Source organism: Ursus arctos, unplaced genomic scaffold (assembly GCF_023065955.2).
Source record: "Ursus arctos isolate Adak ecotype North America unplaced genomic scaffold, UrsArc2.0 scaffold_9, whole genome shotgun sequence".
Taxonomy (NCBI): Eukaryota; Metazoa; Chordata; class Mammalia; order Carnivora; family Ursidae; genus Ursus; species Ursus arctos.
Genome location: NW_026623111.1, coordinates 59,597,931 through 59,616,731, shown reverse-complemented (window position 1 = coordinate 59,616,731; position 18,801 = coordinate 59,597,931). Strand labels below are relative to the sequence as shown.

Below are 18,801 nucleotides of genomic sequence, written 5' to 3'. Positions count from 1 at the left end.
TGTATAGAAATGCAATAGATTTCTGTACACTGATTTTGTATCCTGCAAATTTACTGAATTCATTTATTCTAGCAGGTTCTTTGGGTGGAGTCTTTCAGGTTTTCTATATATAGTATTATGTCATCTGCAAATAGTGAAAGTTTTACTTCTTCCTTACTGATTTGGATCCCTTTTATTTCTTTTTGTTGTCTGATTGCTGTGGCTAGGATTTTCACAACATTCACTATGTTGAATAAAAGGGGTGAGAATGGACATCCTTATCTTTTTCCTGACATTAGGGGGAAAGCTCTCCATTTTTCCCCATTATGAATGATGTTAACCATGGGATTTTCATAGTTGGCCTTTATAATGTTATGTTCCTTCTAAACCTACTTTGTTGAGGGGTTTTGTCATGAATAGATGTTGTACTTTGTCAAATGCTTTTTCTGCATCTTGAAATGATCATATGGTTCTTATCCTTTCTCTTATTGATGTGATGTATCATGTTGATTGATTTGCTAATATTGAACCACCCTTGCAACCCAGGAATAAACCCCACTTGATTGTGGTGAATGATTTTTTAAAATGTATTATTGGGGGTGCCTGGGTGTCTCATCAGTTAAACGTCTGACTTTGACTCAGGTCATGATCTCAGGGTCCTGGGATCAAGCCCCTTTTTGGTCTCCCTGCTCAGCAGAGAATATTCTTGTCCCTTTCCCTCTCCCTCTGCCCCTCCTCCTGCTTGTGCTCTCTCTCTCTCTCAAATAAATAAATAAAATCTTTAAAAAAAAAACCAGAATCTTAGAAATAAAATAAAATGTATTATTTAATTTGGTTCACTAGTGTTTTGTTGAAAACTTTGGCATCTACATTCATCAGAGATATTGACCTGTAGTTCTCATTTTTAGTGGAGTCTTTATCTGGTTTTTGTATCAGGGTAATTCTGGCATCATAGAATGAATTTGGAAGTTTTACTTCCTTTTTTTTTTTCTTTTTGGAATAGTTTCAGAAGAATAGATAGTAACTCTTTTTTAAATGTTTGGTGGAATTCACCTATGAAGCCATCTGGTCCTGGACTTTTGTGTTGGTAGTGGGGTGGGGTTTTTTTTTCTGTAGTTTTATGGTTTTATTAACACAAATATGACATGCACAACAAGCTGTCTATTCATTTTCCTCTCTGTGCAGCCTGGCCTTGGGACTGGTGACTCTGATGGCCAGCTGGGCTGCTCTTTCCACCATGGTTTGGGGGCTCTTGGAGGAGACATGGTGAGCAATCTCTGCACAGTAAGATTTGTTGCACATCAGCAGCACTTCAAGCTCCTTGACGCTGTGGTCTAGGAACTTCTGAAAGCCACTGGGCAACACGTGCTTTGCTCCTGTAACCAGTGTTGGGCATGAAGATCTGACCCTTGAATCTTCTGCGCACCCCATTGTCAATGCCTCTGGGTTTCTGCCACTTGCACTTAATTTTGACATATCGGTCTGACTGGTACTGGATAAAATTCTTGGTCCTCGTTTTAACCATCTTGGGCTTCACCAGAGGTCTGAGGGCAGCCATGATGCCCGGTAACACACAGCTGCCACCTCCGCAGGCAGCGCCGAGGAAGAGGAGTGTTTGTTGGTAGTTTTAAAATTACTGATTCAATTTCTTTGCTGGTTATTGGTCTGTTCATATTTTCTATTTCTTCCTATTTCAGTTTTGGTAGGTTGTAGGTTTCTAAAAATTTATCCATTTCTTCTTCATTGTCCAATTTGCTGGCATATAGTTTTTCATAATATTCTTTTTTAATTGTACTTTTGTGATGCTGGTTGTTATTTCTCCCCTCTCATTTGTGGTTTATTTGAGTCCTTTCTCCTTTTTTCTTGATAAGTGTGGCTAGAGATTTAATTGTATTGTTTTTTTCCCAAAGAGCCAGCTCCTGGTCTTTTTGATCTGTTCTATTTTTTTAAGTTTCTATGTCATTTATTTCTGCTCTAATCTTTATTATTTCCTTTCTGCTTGTTTTGGGTTTTTTTTTTTATTATTATGTTATGTTAGTCACCATACAGTACTTCATTAGTTTTTGATGTATTATTCTATGATTCATTATTTGCATATAACACCCAGTGCTCATTGCAGTATGTGCCCTCCTTAATACCCATCACCAGGCTAACCCATCACCCCACTCTCCTCCCCTCTAAAACCCTTAGTTTGTTTCCTGGAGTCCATAGTTTCTCATAGTTCATCTCCCCCTCTGTTTCACCCCCTTCATTTTTCCCTTCCTTCTCCTAATGATCACCCTGCTATTCCTTATGTTCCACAAATAAGTGAAACCATATGATAATTGTCTTTCTCTGCCTGACTTATTTCACTTAGTGTAATCCCTTCCAGTTCCATCCATGTTGATGCAAATGGAGGGTAATCATCCTTCCTGGTGGCTGAATAATAGTCCATTGTATATATGTACCACATCTTCTTTATCCATTCATCTGTTGAAGGGCATCTTGGCTCCTTCCACAGTTTGGCTATTGTGGACATTGCTGCTATGAACATTGGGATACATGTGCACCTTCTTTTCACTACATCAGTATCTTTGGGGTAAATACCCAGTAGTGCAATTGCTGGGTCATAGGGTAGCTCTATTTTTAACTTTTTGAGGAACCTCCACACTGTTTTGCAAAGTGGTTGTACCAACTTGCATTCCCAAAAACAGTGTAAGAGGGATCCCCTTTCTCCACATCCTCTCCAACATTTGTTGTTTCTTGCCTTGTCAATTTTTGCCATTCTAACTGGTGTAAGGTGGTATCTCAGTGTGGTTTTGATTTGAATTTCCCTGATGGCTAAAGATGTTGAACATTTTTTCATGTGTCTGTTAGCTATTTGTATGGGTTAGCCTGGTGATGGGTATTAAGGAGGGCACGTATTGCATGGAGCACTGGGTGTTATGTGCAAACAATGAATCATGAAGCACTACATCAAAAACTAATGATGTACTGTATGGTGACTAACATAACATTAAAAAAAAAAGTCGCAGTCTGCTCTTCACTGAGCTCTCCAGGACACACAGTCTCCATTTCTGTCTGTGCTGCTAAAAACTGCAGCCTCCCCAGTTGTGCGCCCACAGCAGCACTCCCAGGGGTCGATCCCAGGGCCAGGCACGTCTCTGCCCTTTGTGCTTCTAAAACTGGGAGCCACACCCAGTTCACGTTGGCAGACCCACAGCTCCAGGATCCTGTCTGGGAGCTGCACTAAAGTCCTTTCTCCACCACTACTGGTCTGCGAATCTGTGCCTGGTCCCCAGCTCAGGATGCTTTTGCACTCCGATATTATATCTCCTTCCTGACGCCAGTTTATGTTGGCTCCCTCCCCCTTCTGTTTACCTTCTGATATCTGCCTGCAGCATCGTGGCTCTGTGCTTCATACCTTGAGACCACCAGAGATTTGTAGATATCCAGATATATATACTTTTATCTCGGGCTGATTTCATAGCTGTTCAGAATGGTTTAGTAGATATCCGGCTAAATTCAGGGGACCAGTTGAAATAGGGTCCCCTACTCCTCTTTGGAATCTCTAGTTTTTGGTTTTGTTGCTCTTTTTCTAGCTCCTCTAGGTATAAGGTAAGGTTGTTTATTTGAGATTTTTATTGCTTCTTGAAGTAGCCCCATAGTAGCTATAAACTTCCCTCTTGGAACCACTTTTGCTGCATCTCAAAGGTTTTTGGACCATTGTGTCTTCATTTTCATTTTTTTTCATGTTTTTGAAAATTTCTTCTTTTATTTAATCTTAGCCATTTTAAGTATTATGTGTCTTGGTGTGAATCTCCTTGGGTTTAGATGAATTCTCTGTGCTTCCTGAGTCTTCCACTCTTCTCTCTTCTCTGGTTAGCATATTTATAATCAATACTTTAAACTCTTTAGTAGGCATATTCCCTATTTCCTTTTCATTTAATTATTTTTCTGAGGTTTTATCTTTTTCTTTCATTTGGAGCATATTCCTCTGTCTCCCTGTTTTGCTTGACTTTTGTGTTTGTGTCTATGAATTCTGTGGAACAGCTACTTCTCCTAAACTTGAAGGAATGATCTTGTCTATGGTCATCTCATAGATCTGTGTAGATTGTATGTGCCTGGGGACTCTGGCTGGCTCTCTGAAGCTGTGGCTGGTGTGGTTTAGGCATCCCAGGGAATTCCATGAGGTGTCTGTCCTGGTGGAGTGACCAGAGCTGAGGTGAACATAGACTAGGGATATATGGGGCTCTCCTCATGGAGGCACCCTATCAGGACAGCTGAAACTGAAGTGGGTGCAAGCCACAGTGTCCCTGGAATCTCCATGCAGAAGACGCCCTGCTGGGGTGGCTGAAGCCAAGGCGGGAAGTAGCCTGGGGGTCCCAGGACACTCCACACAAGGGGCTCCCTGACAAGGCAGTTGGACCTGAGGTAGGGTGTGAGCTAGGGGTTTTGGGGTGCTCCATATAGGGGGTACCCTGGCAGGACAGCTGTAGCTGTAATGGGTATAAGCCAGCTGTCACGGGGCTCTCTGTGTAGAAGGCACTCTGGCAGGACAGATAAAGCTGAGGCACGTACAAACTGGGACATTGCAAGGTGCTCCACGAAGGGAGTGCCCTGGAGAGGCAGCCAGAACTGAGGCAGGCATGAGCTGGGCATTCCTGGGGTATTCTGACCAGGGGGCGCTTTGGTGGGGTAGGAGCTGAAGCAGATTAGACCCAAGAGAATTTAGAGCAGTCTGTGTCTGGGGTGCCCTAGCAAGCCACTTGGAGCCTGGAGTATTCCTGGGTGCTTTGCATCTGTATGACCTTGATGTAATGGCTGGAGCTGTAGTAAGTGCTGACCAGGGGTTTCTGGGTGTGTGCCATGCTTAGGTCACCCTGGTAGGACGGTTAGGGCTGGTATGGAATAGGGACTAACTGAGGTGGTAGGCCAGCTATGGCGCCCAAACTCTGCTCCCATCCAGGCTATCAAGGTGGAAGAAGAGTGTAAATCATGGTGCTCACCAGACCCTCTGACCTGGACAGAGTTCTAGCAGCTCCCCTACCATTTGGTGGAGTTCTAGGGCTGGATCTTTTATATACTATTTGCTCTTTTAAACTGCAGCTTTTGATCTGTGTTCCAGGGCAGACAACTCTGCTCATGATCCCTCAATATTATCCCTCTCCACTGCAGATCACAACATCAAGGGTAGGGGTTCCTTTTGTTACTGCGTCTCTCTGTCTTGCCATTCCCTATGTGTTCTCCCCATTTTTTGTTGTGTAAAAGCTACTCGGTCAGCCCTCAGTTCTTGCTCAGGAGGAATTGCTCTGTAAATAGGTGGAGTATGTGTTTTTGTGGAGGAGGTGAGTTCAGGATCTTCCTATGTCTCCATCTTGGACAGGAAATTTCCCCCTTTTAATGTATTGTTGAAATTGGTTTGCTAATATTTTGTGGAGAATTTTTACATGATCTTCATCAAGATTATTGACCTGTAATTTTCTTTTTTTGTGTGGTGTTGTCTGGTTTTGGTATCATGGTAATACTGGCCTCATAAAATATGTTGGGAAGCTTTCTGTCTTCCACAACTTTTGGGAACAGTTTGAGATGTATAGGTATTAACTTTTCTTTGAATGTTTGGTAAAGTTCACCAGTGACACTCTCTGGTCCTGGACTTTTGTTTGTTAGGAGGTTTTTGACTACTGTTTTAATTTCCTTACTAATAATTGGCCTATTCAGATTTTCTATGTCTTCTTGACTCAGTCTTAGAAGATGTATGTTTTCTAGGAATTTATCTATTTCTTCTATGGTATCCTATAATTTTTTGTAATAGTCTAGCCTATTCTTGTATAACTTTTCCTAATAGTCTTTTTTTTTATTTAAATTCAATGAACATATAGTGGATTATTAGTTTCAGAGGTAGGGTTCCTTGATTCATCAGTCTTATATAACACCCAGTGCTCATTACATCATGTGCCCTCCTTAATGTCCATCACCCAGTTACCTCATTCCTCCACTCTCCTCTCCCCAGCAACCCTCGGTTTGTTTCCTATGATTAAGAGTCTCTTATGGTTTGTCTCCCTCTCTGATTTCATCTTGTTTTATTTTTCCCTCCCTTCCCCTATGCTTCTCTGTTTTGTTTCTTAAAATTCCACATATGACAACTGTCTTTTTCTGATTGACTTATTTTGCTTAGCATAATACCTTCTAGTTCCACCCACATCATTGCAAACTTTTTCTAAGAGTCTTATCATCATTTCTATAGTATCAATTGTCTCCTCTTTCATTTCTGATTGTATGTATTGAAGACTTCCTGCTTTTTCTTAGTGAGCCTAACTAAAGATTTGTCCATTTTGTTTATCTTTTCAAAGAACCAGCTCTTAGTTTCATTGATCTTTTCTATTGTATCTTTAGTCTCTTTTCACTGATTTCTCCTCTGATCTTTATTATTTTCTTCCACTAATTTTGCACTTTGTTCTTTTTCTAGTTCCTTTGTTCTAAAGTTTAGATTTTTTTCAATAGGCCTGCATAACTATGAACTTCCCTCCTATAACCACTTTTTGTTTCATACCATAGATTTTGTTACGTTGTATTTCTGTTTTCATTTGTCCCCAGGTTTTTTTGTTTTGTTTTGTTTTGTTTTTTTTAGGTTTTCTTTACTTCTTTGATTTCTTTGATGACCCACTGGTTATTCAGTAGCATGTTGTTTAATCTCCACATTTTTGTGGTTTTGTGGAAACCATTTTCTTCTTTTAATTAATTTCTGGTTTCATAATTTTTTGTAAAAAAAAAAAATACCTAACATGATTTCAACTTTCTTAAACTTATTGAGACTTCTTTTGTAGGCCAGCATGTGATCTGTCCTAGAGAATGTTTCATGCACAGTTGAGATAAATGTGTATCATGCTGCTTTGGGATGGAGTGTCCTATATATATGTTAAGTCCATCTGGTGTAATATGTCATTTAGGGCCATGTTTTCTTACTGATTTTTTCATTGGAATGATCTGTTGATGTGAGTGGGATGTTAAAGTCTCCTACTATTATTGTATTGCTTTCAATTTCTTCTTTCAGGTCTGTTAATATTTGCTTTATGCATTTAGTACTCCTATGTTGTGTGTGTGTGTGTGTGTGTGTGTGTGTGTGTGTGTGTGTAAATACATATATTTATAAATGTTATACCTTCTTGCTGAACTGACCCCTTTATCATTATGTAAAGCCCTTCTTTGTCTTTCATTAAAGACTTTGTTTTAAAGTCTATTTTTTCTGATATTAATATAGCTACACCAGCTTTCTTTCCATTTCTATTTGTGTAGAATATGTTTTTCCATTCCTTTATGTTCAGTCTCTGTATGTCCTTACTTCTGAAGTGAGCCTTTTGTAAAAAGCATATGATAGATCTTGTTTTTTTCATCTATTCAGTCACACATTTCTTTTGATAGGCAAATTTAGTCCCTCTACATTTAAAGTAACTATTGAGAAGTATATACTTATTGCCATTTTGTTAATTATTTTCTGGCTGTTACTGCAGTTCCTCTGTTTCTTTCTTCTCTTTTTCTCTTCTCTTATGATTTGATGGATTTTTTTAGTGTTACCTTTAGACTCCTTTCGCATTTCCTTTTGTATATTTACTATAAGTTTTTTCCTTGAGGTTCCTGTGAGATTCACGTAAAATACCCTATGTAAATTGTATTCTGCTTTAAGTTGATAACAACTTTATTTTAAACACATTGCAAAGCTCTTTTTACTCCCACATATTTTATATTTTTAATGACTCTTTATTTTATAATTCCCTTAATTATTATAATTTTAGTTAATTTTACTACTTTTTTTTTTTAAAGATTTTATTTATTTATTTGACAGAGATAGAGACAGCCAGCGAGAGAGGGAACACAAGCAGGGGGAGTGGGAGAGGAAGAAGCAGGCTCATAGCAGAAGAGCCTGATGTGGGGCTCAATCCCATAACGCCGGGATCACGCCCTGAGCCAAAGGCAGACACTTAACCGCTGTGCCACCCAGGCACCCCAACTACTTTTGTTTTTTAATCTTCATGCTTGTTTTGTAAGTGATTGATCCACTACCTGTTATATATTTACTTTTGGCAGTGAGATTTTGTATTTTCGTATGTTTTATTTTTAATTAGTGCTATTACTTTTTAACTTAAAGAAGTTCCTTGAGGTGCCCGGGTGGCTCAGTTGTTAAGCATCTGCCTTCGGCTCAGGTCATGATCCCTGGGTCCTGGGATCCAGCCCTGCATCAGGATCCCTGCTCAGCGGGAAGCCTGCTTCTCCCTGTCCCACTCCCCCTGCTGGTGTTCCCTCTCTCTCGCTGTGTCTCTCTGTGTCCAAAGATAAATAAAATCTTAAAAGAAAAAAAAAAGTTCCTTGATCATCTCTAAACCAGCCCTACAAGAAACGTTAAACTCCATTAGTTTTTGCTTACCTGGAAAGCTCTTAATATCTCCTTCAATTCTGAATGAAACTTTACTGGGTGGAGAATTCTTGGAAGTTTTTTCCTTTTAACACTTTAAATAGGTCATGCCATGTCATAAGGCCCTTCTGGCCTTAAAAGTTTCTACTGAAAAATCTGCTGACAGCCTTATGGGTTTTGCCTTATATATAACAAGTTGTTTTTCTCTACTGCTTTTAAAATCCTCTTTATCCTTAACTTTTACCATTTTAAGTATAATGTGTCTTGGTGTGGGTATCTTTGTGTTCATTTTATTTGGACTCTCTGAGATTCCTGGATCTGGATGTCTGATTTCTTCCTCAGATTAGGGAAGTTTTCAGTCATTATTCTTCAAATATCTTTTCTTATCCTTTCTATCTTTTCCTTCTGGGATCCCTATAATGCAAATTTATTCTGCCTGATGTTTTTCAGAGATCCCTTAAGGTATCTTCACTTCTCCCCCAATTTTTTTTTTTAACTTTGATGCTGTCTGGCCAAGTGCCATTGGTTTGTTCTCCAGTATGCTGATTCATTTTTCTACTTCATCCAGTCCTGTTTGGTACTTTTATATTTTCTATCTCTTTTTTGAAGTTCTTACTGTGTTTATCCATTCTTCTCCCAAGTTCAGTAAACATTTTTTTTTAAGATTTTTAATTTACTTATTTGACAGAGAAAGAGAGAGAGGTAGGAAGAGGGAGAGGGAGAAGCAGGCTCCCCACCAAGCAGAGAGCCTGATGTGGGTCTTGATCCCAGGACCCCAGGATCATGACCAGAGCCGAAGGCAGATGCTTAACTGACTGAGCCACCCAGGTGCCCCTCAGTGAGCATCTTTGATGACCATTACTTTGAACTCTTTATCAGGTAGATTACTTATCTCTATTTCACTTATTTCTTTTTCTGAGATTTTGTCTTATTCTTTCATCTGGAACATATTTCTCCATCTCATTTTGCCTGACTCTCTGTGTTTGTTTCTGTGCATTTTGTAGTTCAGCTACTTAAGTTCTTGAAGAATTGTACTTACATAGGAGATGTTCTGGGCCCAGAAGCACAATCTCCCCTGCTCACCAAATCCAGCAACTCAAGTGGTATCCCCTATGAGGGCTATGTGTGCCCTCCTATTCTGTCAGCACCATAGCCATGTATATCAGTGGCCAGGGCTTACATTGGGATGGGTCCATGACTTCTGTGGTATATTGGTAGCAGGACTTTCAAGAGGGTGTGACCACTGGTGCTAGCAAGTTAGAGGGAGTATTCCAAAATGGTGCCCACCAGCACCAGTATTAATTAGACTGAGGTTGCAAAAATGGCTCCCACCAGTGTCTCTGTCCCCAGGGATTCCTTACTATTTCCTGCCTCTCCAGCAGATGCTTTAAGAGTCTCCCTTGCCTATGGTCTGCATACTTTTCCAATGGGTGTTTTTGTGCTGGTTTCCAGGTCAAGTGAGTCTGTAGTCAGATCCTTTAAGAGGAGGGTTTCCAATTCCCTACAGTTTTAGTTTTCCTGAACATAATTCCCATTGATTTTCAAGGCCTGGTGTTTTGGAGCCTCATCTCTTGTGTGCAGGAGGACATAAATGTTGGGGTGTTTAATGTACAGCTTGAATCCCTTGCTCCTCAAAGAAAAATTCTATAAATTTGATATCCCTCTTAATGCTGACTTGTTGTAGCTAGGATGTAATTTTATTCCTGGTGAGTCCATGTCTCTGCCTCTTTTTCCAGCCTTGATGCTATCATTTTATCCTTTGTTGTGGAGGCTACGTTCATTCAATTTTTGGGTCCTTTACAGAGAGAATTATTTCATTTATAGTTGTAGATTTGTTGTGTTAATGAGTGGAGGTGAGTACATGATCTTACTATGTTGCCATCTTGAACCCCCCAGTGACATTTTAATGGCCAGTCCAAGAAGGTTGGCTATGTATGCTCAAGCCAGGGACCTGGTTGGGAAAACTTGAGATGGGGACATCTGGATAGAGTACCGCCCTGTGGCTCTGCAGATCCCCTAAAACCTCAGAGTTTACAGAGTTGGCCTACTTGTCCCTAGTAAGAGCTCTCACTTCCCACTAAAAGACTATGGTCACAAATTCCATATCATTTCACTCACATGTGGAATTTAAGAAACAAAACAGTTGAACGTAGGGGAAGGGAAGGAAAAAGAAAATAAGATGAAAACAGAGAGGGAGGCAAACCATGAGAGACTCTTAACTATAGGAAACAAACTGAGGGTTGCTAGAGGGGAAGTGGGTGGTGGGTGATGGGCATTAAGGAGGGCACATGATGTAATGAGCCCTGGGTGTTATATGCAAATGATGAATCACTAAATTCTACCCCTGAAACTAATAATACACTGTATGTTATTAAACTGAATTTAAATAAAAATTTTTTTTAAATTAAAATGACCACTTTTATCCCCCCTCCAAGAAAAGGAAAAATACTGTGGTCACAAAGGCTATCAGGAAGCTGTTGATGCATGAGACACCAGAATCACTGAAAAGTTCCTTCTGTTGCAATAAATGATTTTGTTTGAGAGTCCAAAGTGGCTCTCTTCTGCAGGCCAGAGCTGACTGTAGAAGTGGGGGCAGGGCTAGGCACATATATATCTATCAGGGTGATGGCCCACACCAGTAATTGGGAACCCAGATCTCTCCTCAGTAGAGGTCTAGGACACCAGATGAACTTTCTATTCCAGCAAAAATACTAGCCAACAGAATGGTCTAGAATGGGTAGTGAAAAAAAAAATGATAGCAATTATTTATGAGCTCAGGACCATGAATAGCACTAGGGACTATAGTTAAATCTCTTATAGGTATCCTCCAGAAATTGTGACTACTTAATGCACTTCTCACATCTATTTGAGTCTCATTTTAAATTTATACTAACCCGTCACTGTTTTTATGTGGTAGTTGGACCCTAGCAGACACTATTGGTGCTCCACCCAGATTGTTGGATCCTTTTTATCATTTCTCTATGTCTCTCCCCTAAATTAAGTATGCCTTCACTCCCAATAGCTCACACCTGTCTCATCTCCTGAGGCCTATCACTGGACTCTGGATGTGGAAGGGCCATGGAGGGTTACATCCCTTGTGTTTGGCCTTTATCTGATGATTGCTGTTCAGCATGGCCCCATAAAATAGAAGCAGTCCTCTGGTATAAATATGCCCATCAGTGTTCCTCCCTTTGTGATATCAAACTGAAGCCAACATAAACAGGACTTTTCCCAAAATCTCACCCTTACTTGTTTTTTTCCCCTTTCTCTTTCTACTCTCCTCTATTCACTTAACAGTTTCTCTGGGGAGCATTTCTTTTAAAAAATATCATGTTGACATAGAATGTTAAATTAGTTTCAGGTGTACAGGATAGTGATTTGACAATTCTATACATTGCACAATGTTCACCACAATAAGTGTAGCTACCATCTGTCACTGTACAGTGTTGTTATAATATTATTGACTGTATTCCCTATGCTCTACTTTTCATCTCCACGACTTATTTTACAAGTGGAAGTTTGTACCTCTTAATATCCTTCCCCAATTTCACCCATCCCCCCAATCCCCTCACTTCTGGCAACCACTAGCTTTTTTCTCTGTGTTTATGAGTCTTGTTTCTGATGTTTCTGTTTGTTTGTTCCTTTAAGATTCCACATATATGTAAAATCATATTTGTTTTTCTCTGTCTGGCTTGTTTCACTTAGCATAATACCCTCTAGGTCCATCCATATTGTTGCAAATGGCAAGATCTCATTCTTCTTTTTTTAGCTGAGTAATATTCCATCTTCCATTCGTCTTCATTCGTCTATTGACGGACACTTGGGTTGCTTCCATATCTTTGCTATTGTAAATAATGCTGCAATAAACATAGGGGTGCATATATCTTTACCCAAAGAAAATAAAAACACTAATTTGAAAATATTTAGGAACTTATCCAATTCCAGTGGGATTACTAGATCATATGGTAGTTCTATATTTAGCTTTTTGAGGAGACTCCATATTGTTTTCCATAGTGTTTGCACCAATGTAAATTCCTACTGACTGTGCATAAGGATTCCTTTTCTCTACATGCCCACAAACACTTATTTCTTGTCATTTTGATGCTAGCCATTTTGAAAAGTTTAAGGTGATATCTAATCGTGGTTTTGATTTGCATTTCCCTGATGATTAGTGGTGTTGAGCATATTTCCATGTGTCAACCCATTAACTTGTGTTTTTTGGTGTTACTTGGTTTGGGGTTACTTGGGTTTAAGTTGTAGGAGTTCTTTATATATTTTGGATACTAACCCCATATCAGACATATCATTTGCAAATTTCTCCTATTCAGTAGATTGCCTTTTGTGTTGTTGGTTTCCTTTACTATGTAGAAGCTTTTTACTTTGATGTAGTCCCAATAGTTTATTTTTGCTTTAGTTTCCCTGAGGAGACATATCCATAAATATGTTGTTAAGGTCAATATCCACAAGATCACTGCCTATTTTTTTTTTTTTGCGGGGTTATTGTTTCATGTCCTCATTGAGATCTTCAATCCATTTTGAGTTTATTTTTATGGATGTTATAAATAAGTTGTCCAGTTTCATTCTTTTGCATGTAACTGTGTTTTCCCCATTGTATATTCCTGCCTCCTTTGTTGTAATCAGCCATATAAGCATGGGTTTATTTCTTTTCTTTTAAGATTTATTTTAGAGCAAGCAGGGGGAAGAGCAGAGGGAGAGAGAGAATCTCAAGCAGACTCCCCACTTGGGATCTCATAACCCAGAGATCAAAACCTGAGCTGAAATCAAGAGCCAGATGCTTAACTAACTGAGCCACCCAGGCACCCCAAGCATGGGTTTATTTCTGGACTCTCTCTACTGTGTCTATTTTGTGCCAGTACCATACTGTTTTGATTACTGTAGCTTTGTAGTATATCTTGAAATCTGGAATTGTGATACCTCTAGCTTGTTCTCAAAATTGCTTTTGGTATTCAAGATTTTTTGTGGTTCCATACAAATTTTAGGATTATTTTCCTAGTTCTGTGAAAAATACTTTTGGTATTTAATAGGGATGGCATTGAATCTGTAGATTGCTTTGTAGTGTGAACAATTTTAACAATACTAATTCTTCCAATCCATCATCATGTTATATTTTCTCCATTGTTTATGTCATTTTCAATTTCTTTCATTAGCATCTTTAATTTCCAGAGTGTATGTCTTTCCCCTCCTTGGTTAAATACATTTCTGGCCATTTATTCTTTCTCATGAAATTGTAAATGGGATTTTTTTTTCCTTCTCTTTTTGGCTACATTATAATTAGTGTATAGAAATGCAACAGATGTCTGTACATTAATTTTATATTCTGAAACTTTACTGAATTCATTTTATCAGTTTTATTAATTTTCTGGTGAAGTCTTCAGGGTATTTATATCATCTGCAAATAGTGACAATTTTGTTTCTTCATTACCAATTTGGATGCCTTTTATTTCTTATCTGATTGTTGCAGCTAGGACTTCCAGTACTAAGTTGAATGAAAGTCGTGAAAATGGACATTCTTGTCTTGTTCCTTAGAGGAAAATTTTCAGTTTTTCAACATTGAGTATGATGTTATCTGTGGGTTTGTTATATATGGCCTTTATTATGTGGAGGTATGTTCCCTCTAAATTAGATTTTGTTGAAAGTTTTTATCATGAACAAATGTTGAATTTTGCCAAGTAATTTTTTTGTATCTATGGAGATTATTATAGGGTTTTAGCCTTCATTTTGTTAATGTGATGTATCATATCAATTGATTTGTCAATATTTAACCCTTATTGCATCCCTGGAATAAACCCCACTTGATTGTGGTAAGTTATCCTTTTTAAAAAGTATTGTTAAATTTGGTTTGTTAATATTTTGATGAGAATTTTGCATCTCTGTTCATCAGAGATGTTGGCTTGTAGTTGTGTTTTGGTTGGCTGGATTTTTGTTTTTTGTTTTATAGTGTATTTGTATGGTGTTGGTATCAGGTTAATAATGGCCTTGTAGAATTTAAACATTTTCCTTCCTCTTCTAATTTTTAGAATAGTTTAAGTGTTTGGTAGAATTTACCTGTGAACCCATCTTGTCCTAAACTTTTGTTTGTTGAGAGTTGATTACCAATTCAATTTTGTTACTAGTAATCAGTCTGTTCAGATTTTCTATTTCTTCCTGAATCAGTTTTGGGAGTTTATATGTTTTTTGGAACTTATTTCTTCTAGGTTGTCCATTTTGTTGGCATGTAATTTTTTTTGTAGTAGTCTCACCATCACAGAAATAAAATGGATTATAAATTCTCATCTTTCATTTCTGATTTTATGCAAGTCCTCTTTTTCTTGAGTCTGGCTAAAGGTTTATCAAGGTTTTTTTTTAAATTTTAGTTGATGTACAGTGCAATATTGGTTTCTGGAGAATTCAGTGATTCATCCCTTAAAATACCCAGTGCTTATCACAACAAGTGCCCTCTTTAATACCCATCACCCATTTAACCTATCCCCCACCCACCTCCCTCCATCAACCCTCAGTTTGTTCTCTATTATTAAGAGTACCTTATGGTTTGTTTCCCTCTCTCCCTCCCCTATGTTCATCTGTTTTTTCTTCTTAAATTCCACATGAGTGAGATCATAGGGTATTTGTCTTTCTCTGACTTCACTTGGCATAATGCATTCTAGCTCCATCCATGTCATTGCAAATGGCTAGATTTCATTCTATGTATATTCTGTATATCTACACACACACACACACACACCACTTAAAGTTTTTTACCTATAAAAAAACCTCCAGCTTTTGGCTTGTCATCCCTTCTTTCTGTATTCATTTTTGCCCTATATTATTTTCCTTCTATTTAATTTGGGCTTTGTTCTTTTTCTAGTTCCTTTAGGTGTAAGGTTATATTGTTTAAGATTTATCTTATTGAGATGGGCCTAAACTTCCATCTTAGAGTGTCCTAAAATCTATGGGACTCAGCAAAAGAAGTATATTTCCATTTTTATTGTCTCATGGTATTTTGATTTCCTGTTTGATTTCTTCATTGACCCACTAGGTGTTCAGTAGCATGTAGGCTTTCATATGTTTGTGTATTTTCCAGTTATTGTAATTTAATTCTGATTTCATAACATTGTGATCAGAAAAAGATGCTTGGTATAATTTCAATCTTCTTAAATTTATTAAGGCTTATTTTGTGGCCTAACACTTGATCAATCCTGGAGACTGTTCCATGTGCACTTAGAAAGTATATTCTGTTTGGGGTTGGATTGTTCTGCATATATGTTAGGATCATCTGGTGTAATGTGTTGTTCCAAAACACTGTTGATTTTCGGTGTGATCTGTCTCATGATTTAAGTGGGGTGTTAAAATCCCATATTGTATTAACATCAATTTCTTCTTTAATAGCTGCTTGGTGTATTTAGGTGCTTCTACTTTGGTTTCATAGATATTTACAATTGTTATATCTTCCTTTTGATCCCCTTATTATATAATACCCTTCTTTCTCTCTTATTACAGTCTTTGTTTTAAATTCTATTCTACCTCAGCTTGCTTTTTGTGCCCATTTGCATAGAATATCTTTTTCCATCCCTTCATTTTCACTTCAGAGCTAAAGATCTTTATATACGGAATCTCTTAGGGGCAGCATATAGAGTGACTAAACGGATTTAAAAAAAAAAGAAAACATTGTCTTTTGGAACATTTAGTCCATTTACACTTAAAGTAGTTACTGATATTGATGGGTTTGCCTGGGTGGCTCAGCTGGTTGATCAGCTGACTCTTGGTTTCAACTCCACCTGTGATCTCATGGGATTGAGTCCTGTGTTGGGCTCCATGCTTAGGGCAGAGTCTGCTTGAGTTTGTCTCTCCCTCTGCTCTCTCTCAAATAAATCTTTACATATCAGTAACTTTCTAAAATTTATTACAGGCCAGCCTCAGAGGTCTCCAATAAGGGAATCTCTCGTTTTTTCAAGGTTTTATTTAAATTCTAGTTAACAAAGAGTAATATTGATGAATCACTAAATTGTATTTCTGAAACCACTTACATATAATGCCTCATGCTTATCAGAAGTGTTCTCCTTAGTACCCATCCAATAAGGGAACTTGTACTCCCAGTTGAATTCTCTTTCTTAGAAGCTGCTAGAGGTGTTGATTCTGAGAACCAAGATGGCTGAGGAGCTCGTGGTCATTTGTCAGTGTTCTTTACTTTCAAGATTTTTCCTTTTACCATCTTAATGTAGTTCTTAACTGTCCTAGGCTAGATTTGTTACCTCTTGCATCGGACAAGTTACTCAGCATCAATATTGAAAAGGGGTTTTACTGTTCTAATCATCTACCCTACAGAAATACTGGCACATAGCAAGGCTTAAAGTGTAAGTTTGTTCAGTGCATTAATTTTTCATTGTCAAGAGCTAGACAAGCCTATTTATGTCTACCAGTAAGGAGAAAATAAAACTGTGGTTTATTCACAGTACAGAATACTGGGCATGCATTAAGAAATAAGTAGACCTTTATTGAAAAGTGACCAAGATTTTTTAGTATAAAAAAATTATGTAAATTTTTACAAAATAATTGTTGTGCTTTGACAAGCCTTTATGTTCATTTGTACATGCTCAGCCTTTCTGAAGCATGATCTTAGGGGACACTGGTTCAGGGGACTTAGGAAGAACTCTGACTTTGAACCTCAAGGTAGATATATGAAGCTTTTCTAATTTTAAGCTTTAAAGAAATGAACATTTATTCTGACCGTTGCTGCAAAATGTTTACATTTTAAAGTATATTTTCAGCTACAAGGCTAGCATATTACATGTTTAGGTACTCAAATCCAATTATTGGAGAAATAGAAAAATGCAATTCACCTGGTTATAATCTAAGCCTAATTCCCTATTTTCTTCTAAGACAGTGAGTCAGCAGAATTGCTTAAGAACATTCAGGAGCATTCCTTGAGCAGTCATGATTGTAAACTTCAAGTATCATCACAAGATGGCAGAAGAGGATAAATCATGGGACAGCTGACAGTGATGGCTGGGACCTGTAAACAGTAAGATCCTGTTAAGTCATTCTCATTCTCTGCCTGTGTGTGTGAGAGTGAGAGCAGAGGGAGAGGGGTGAGCAGTCTCCCTGCTGAGCCAGAGCCAGATGGGGTGGGGCAATCCCAGGACTCTGAGATCATGAGCTGAAGGCGGACTGCTTAACCGAAGAGGCACCAGGTACTGCTCTCCCTCTGCAGTTAATCAAATATTTAAGGAGATGTGTCAGGGTTTGACCAGAGTAACAAGCAGTAAGAGACAAATTAATACATCAATTTCAAGGAATTAGGTAGTTCAATTGTGGAGGTTGGTAAGGGAAATCCAAACTCTGTAGGGCAAGCTGTCAGGAAGGATAGGGTGAAACTATTACACACGGCTGAAACTTATCCACAGGCATAGTTTTAGGTGTCTTTAAGGGAGATTAAATCAGACCTGTAAAGTTAACTGATTATATACTTTACATCTGTAACCTTCCTTCACAGAAGCATGGAATTAATGTTTGCTTGAATGACTGAGGACTATAGCCTGGCCACATTGACACATCAAAAGACCACAGTCTACCACTTGTCAACTTATATTAAGCAGGGTTTAAAGTGATTGATATATAAGAGACCCTAGTCTCTGTCAACAATTAGGCAGCTAGCCATGAACAAAAACAGCTCTCAGAGAGTTCTCTGGGATGTGTAGAATTGGCTAGGAACAAAGAAGAAAAGAAGAGGCTACCACTAGCAGCGCTGTTACAGGAGAAATCACAGTTCCTAGTGACCTACTCTGGAGACTGCCTACCAGTAGCCACTGCAGACCCCCTTCAGATTTCACCCACTTTGGCCCTACAGGTATTCTAATTCACTGACACTAGCCTCTTGAATCCTTCCCTACTCCTTCTGCTTCCCCACCAGAGTCCAGGATCCATCCAAGGTCGCTGTGGCCAAAGTGTAAAATGCCAGCCACCTAAAAGTTTTTCCCTGTACGCACTGGAGCCCAGCAGCTGTGCTCCCAGCCAGCTCTGGCCTCTTTGTTGTATGAGTACAAGAAGCCAACCTAAGTCCCACAGGCCGACTACCACCCCTGTGCCTGTACTCAGGGCTATCCCCTCCAGCTCTGAACCTGCATGCCACCAACTATCAGCTTCCAATGCTGTGTAAATGCCCCGGGGGTGAGGGTGGGGAGCTGTGCAGCCACAGATGAGTATACTGACAGCCAAATCCTCTGCAGCTGTTATGAGTCTGGATCAGGCCCTGCCTTCGGTCATAGGCCAGCACCACCACACCTAGATGTAGCTAGTGCCCCCAACTGTGCACCTGTACTTCCCCAGACTAACCCCTATCACTGTTCTCCACTCAAATGGCTTTCTGTCTTGTTGCTGCACAATAGCTACAGCCCCTGCTACCTGCCCTGCCCCCCACCACAAAGTGTCTGCAATTG

General features: G+C 38.9%; 1 pseudogene; it reads right to left on the bottom strand.

Annotated features, from left to right (window-relative positions):
* Window positions 1-1,097: 1,097 nt before the first annotated feature.
* LOC113263045 (60S ribosomal protein L32-like) lies at window positions 1,098-1,537 on the bottom strand (annotated as a pseudogene).
* Window positions 1,538-18,801: the final 17,264 nt, after the last annotated feature.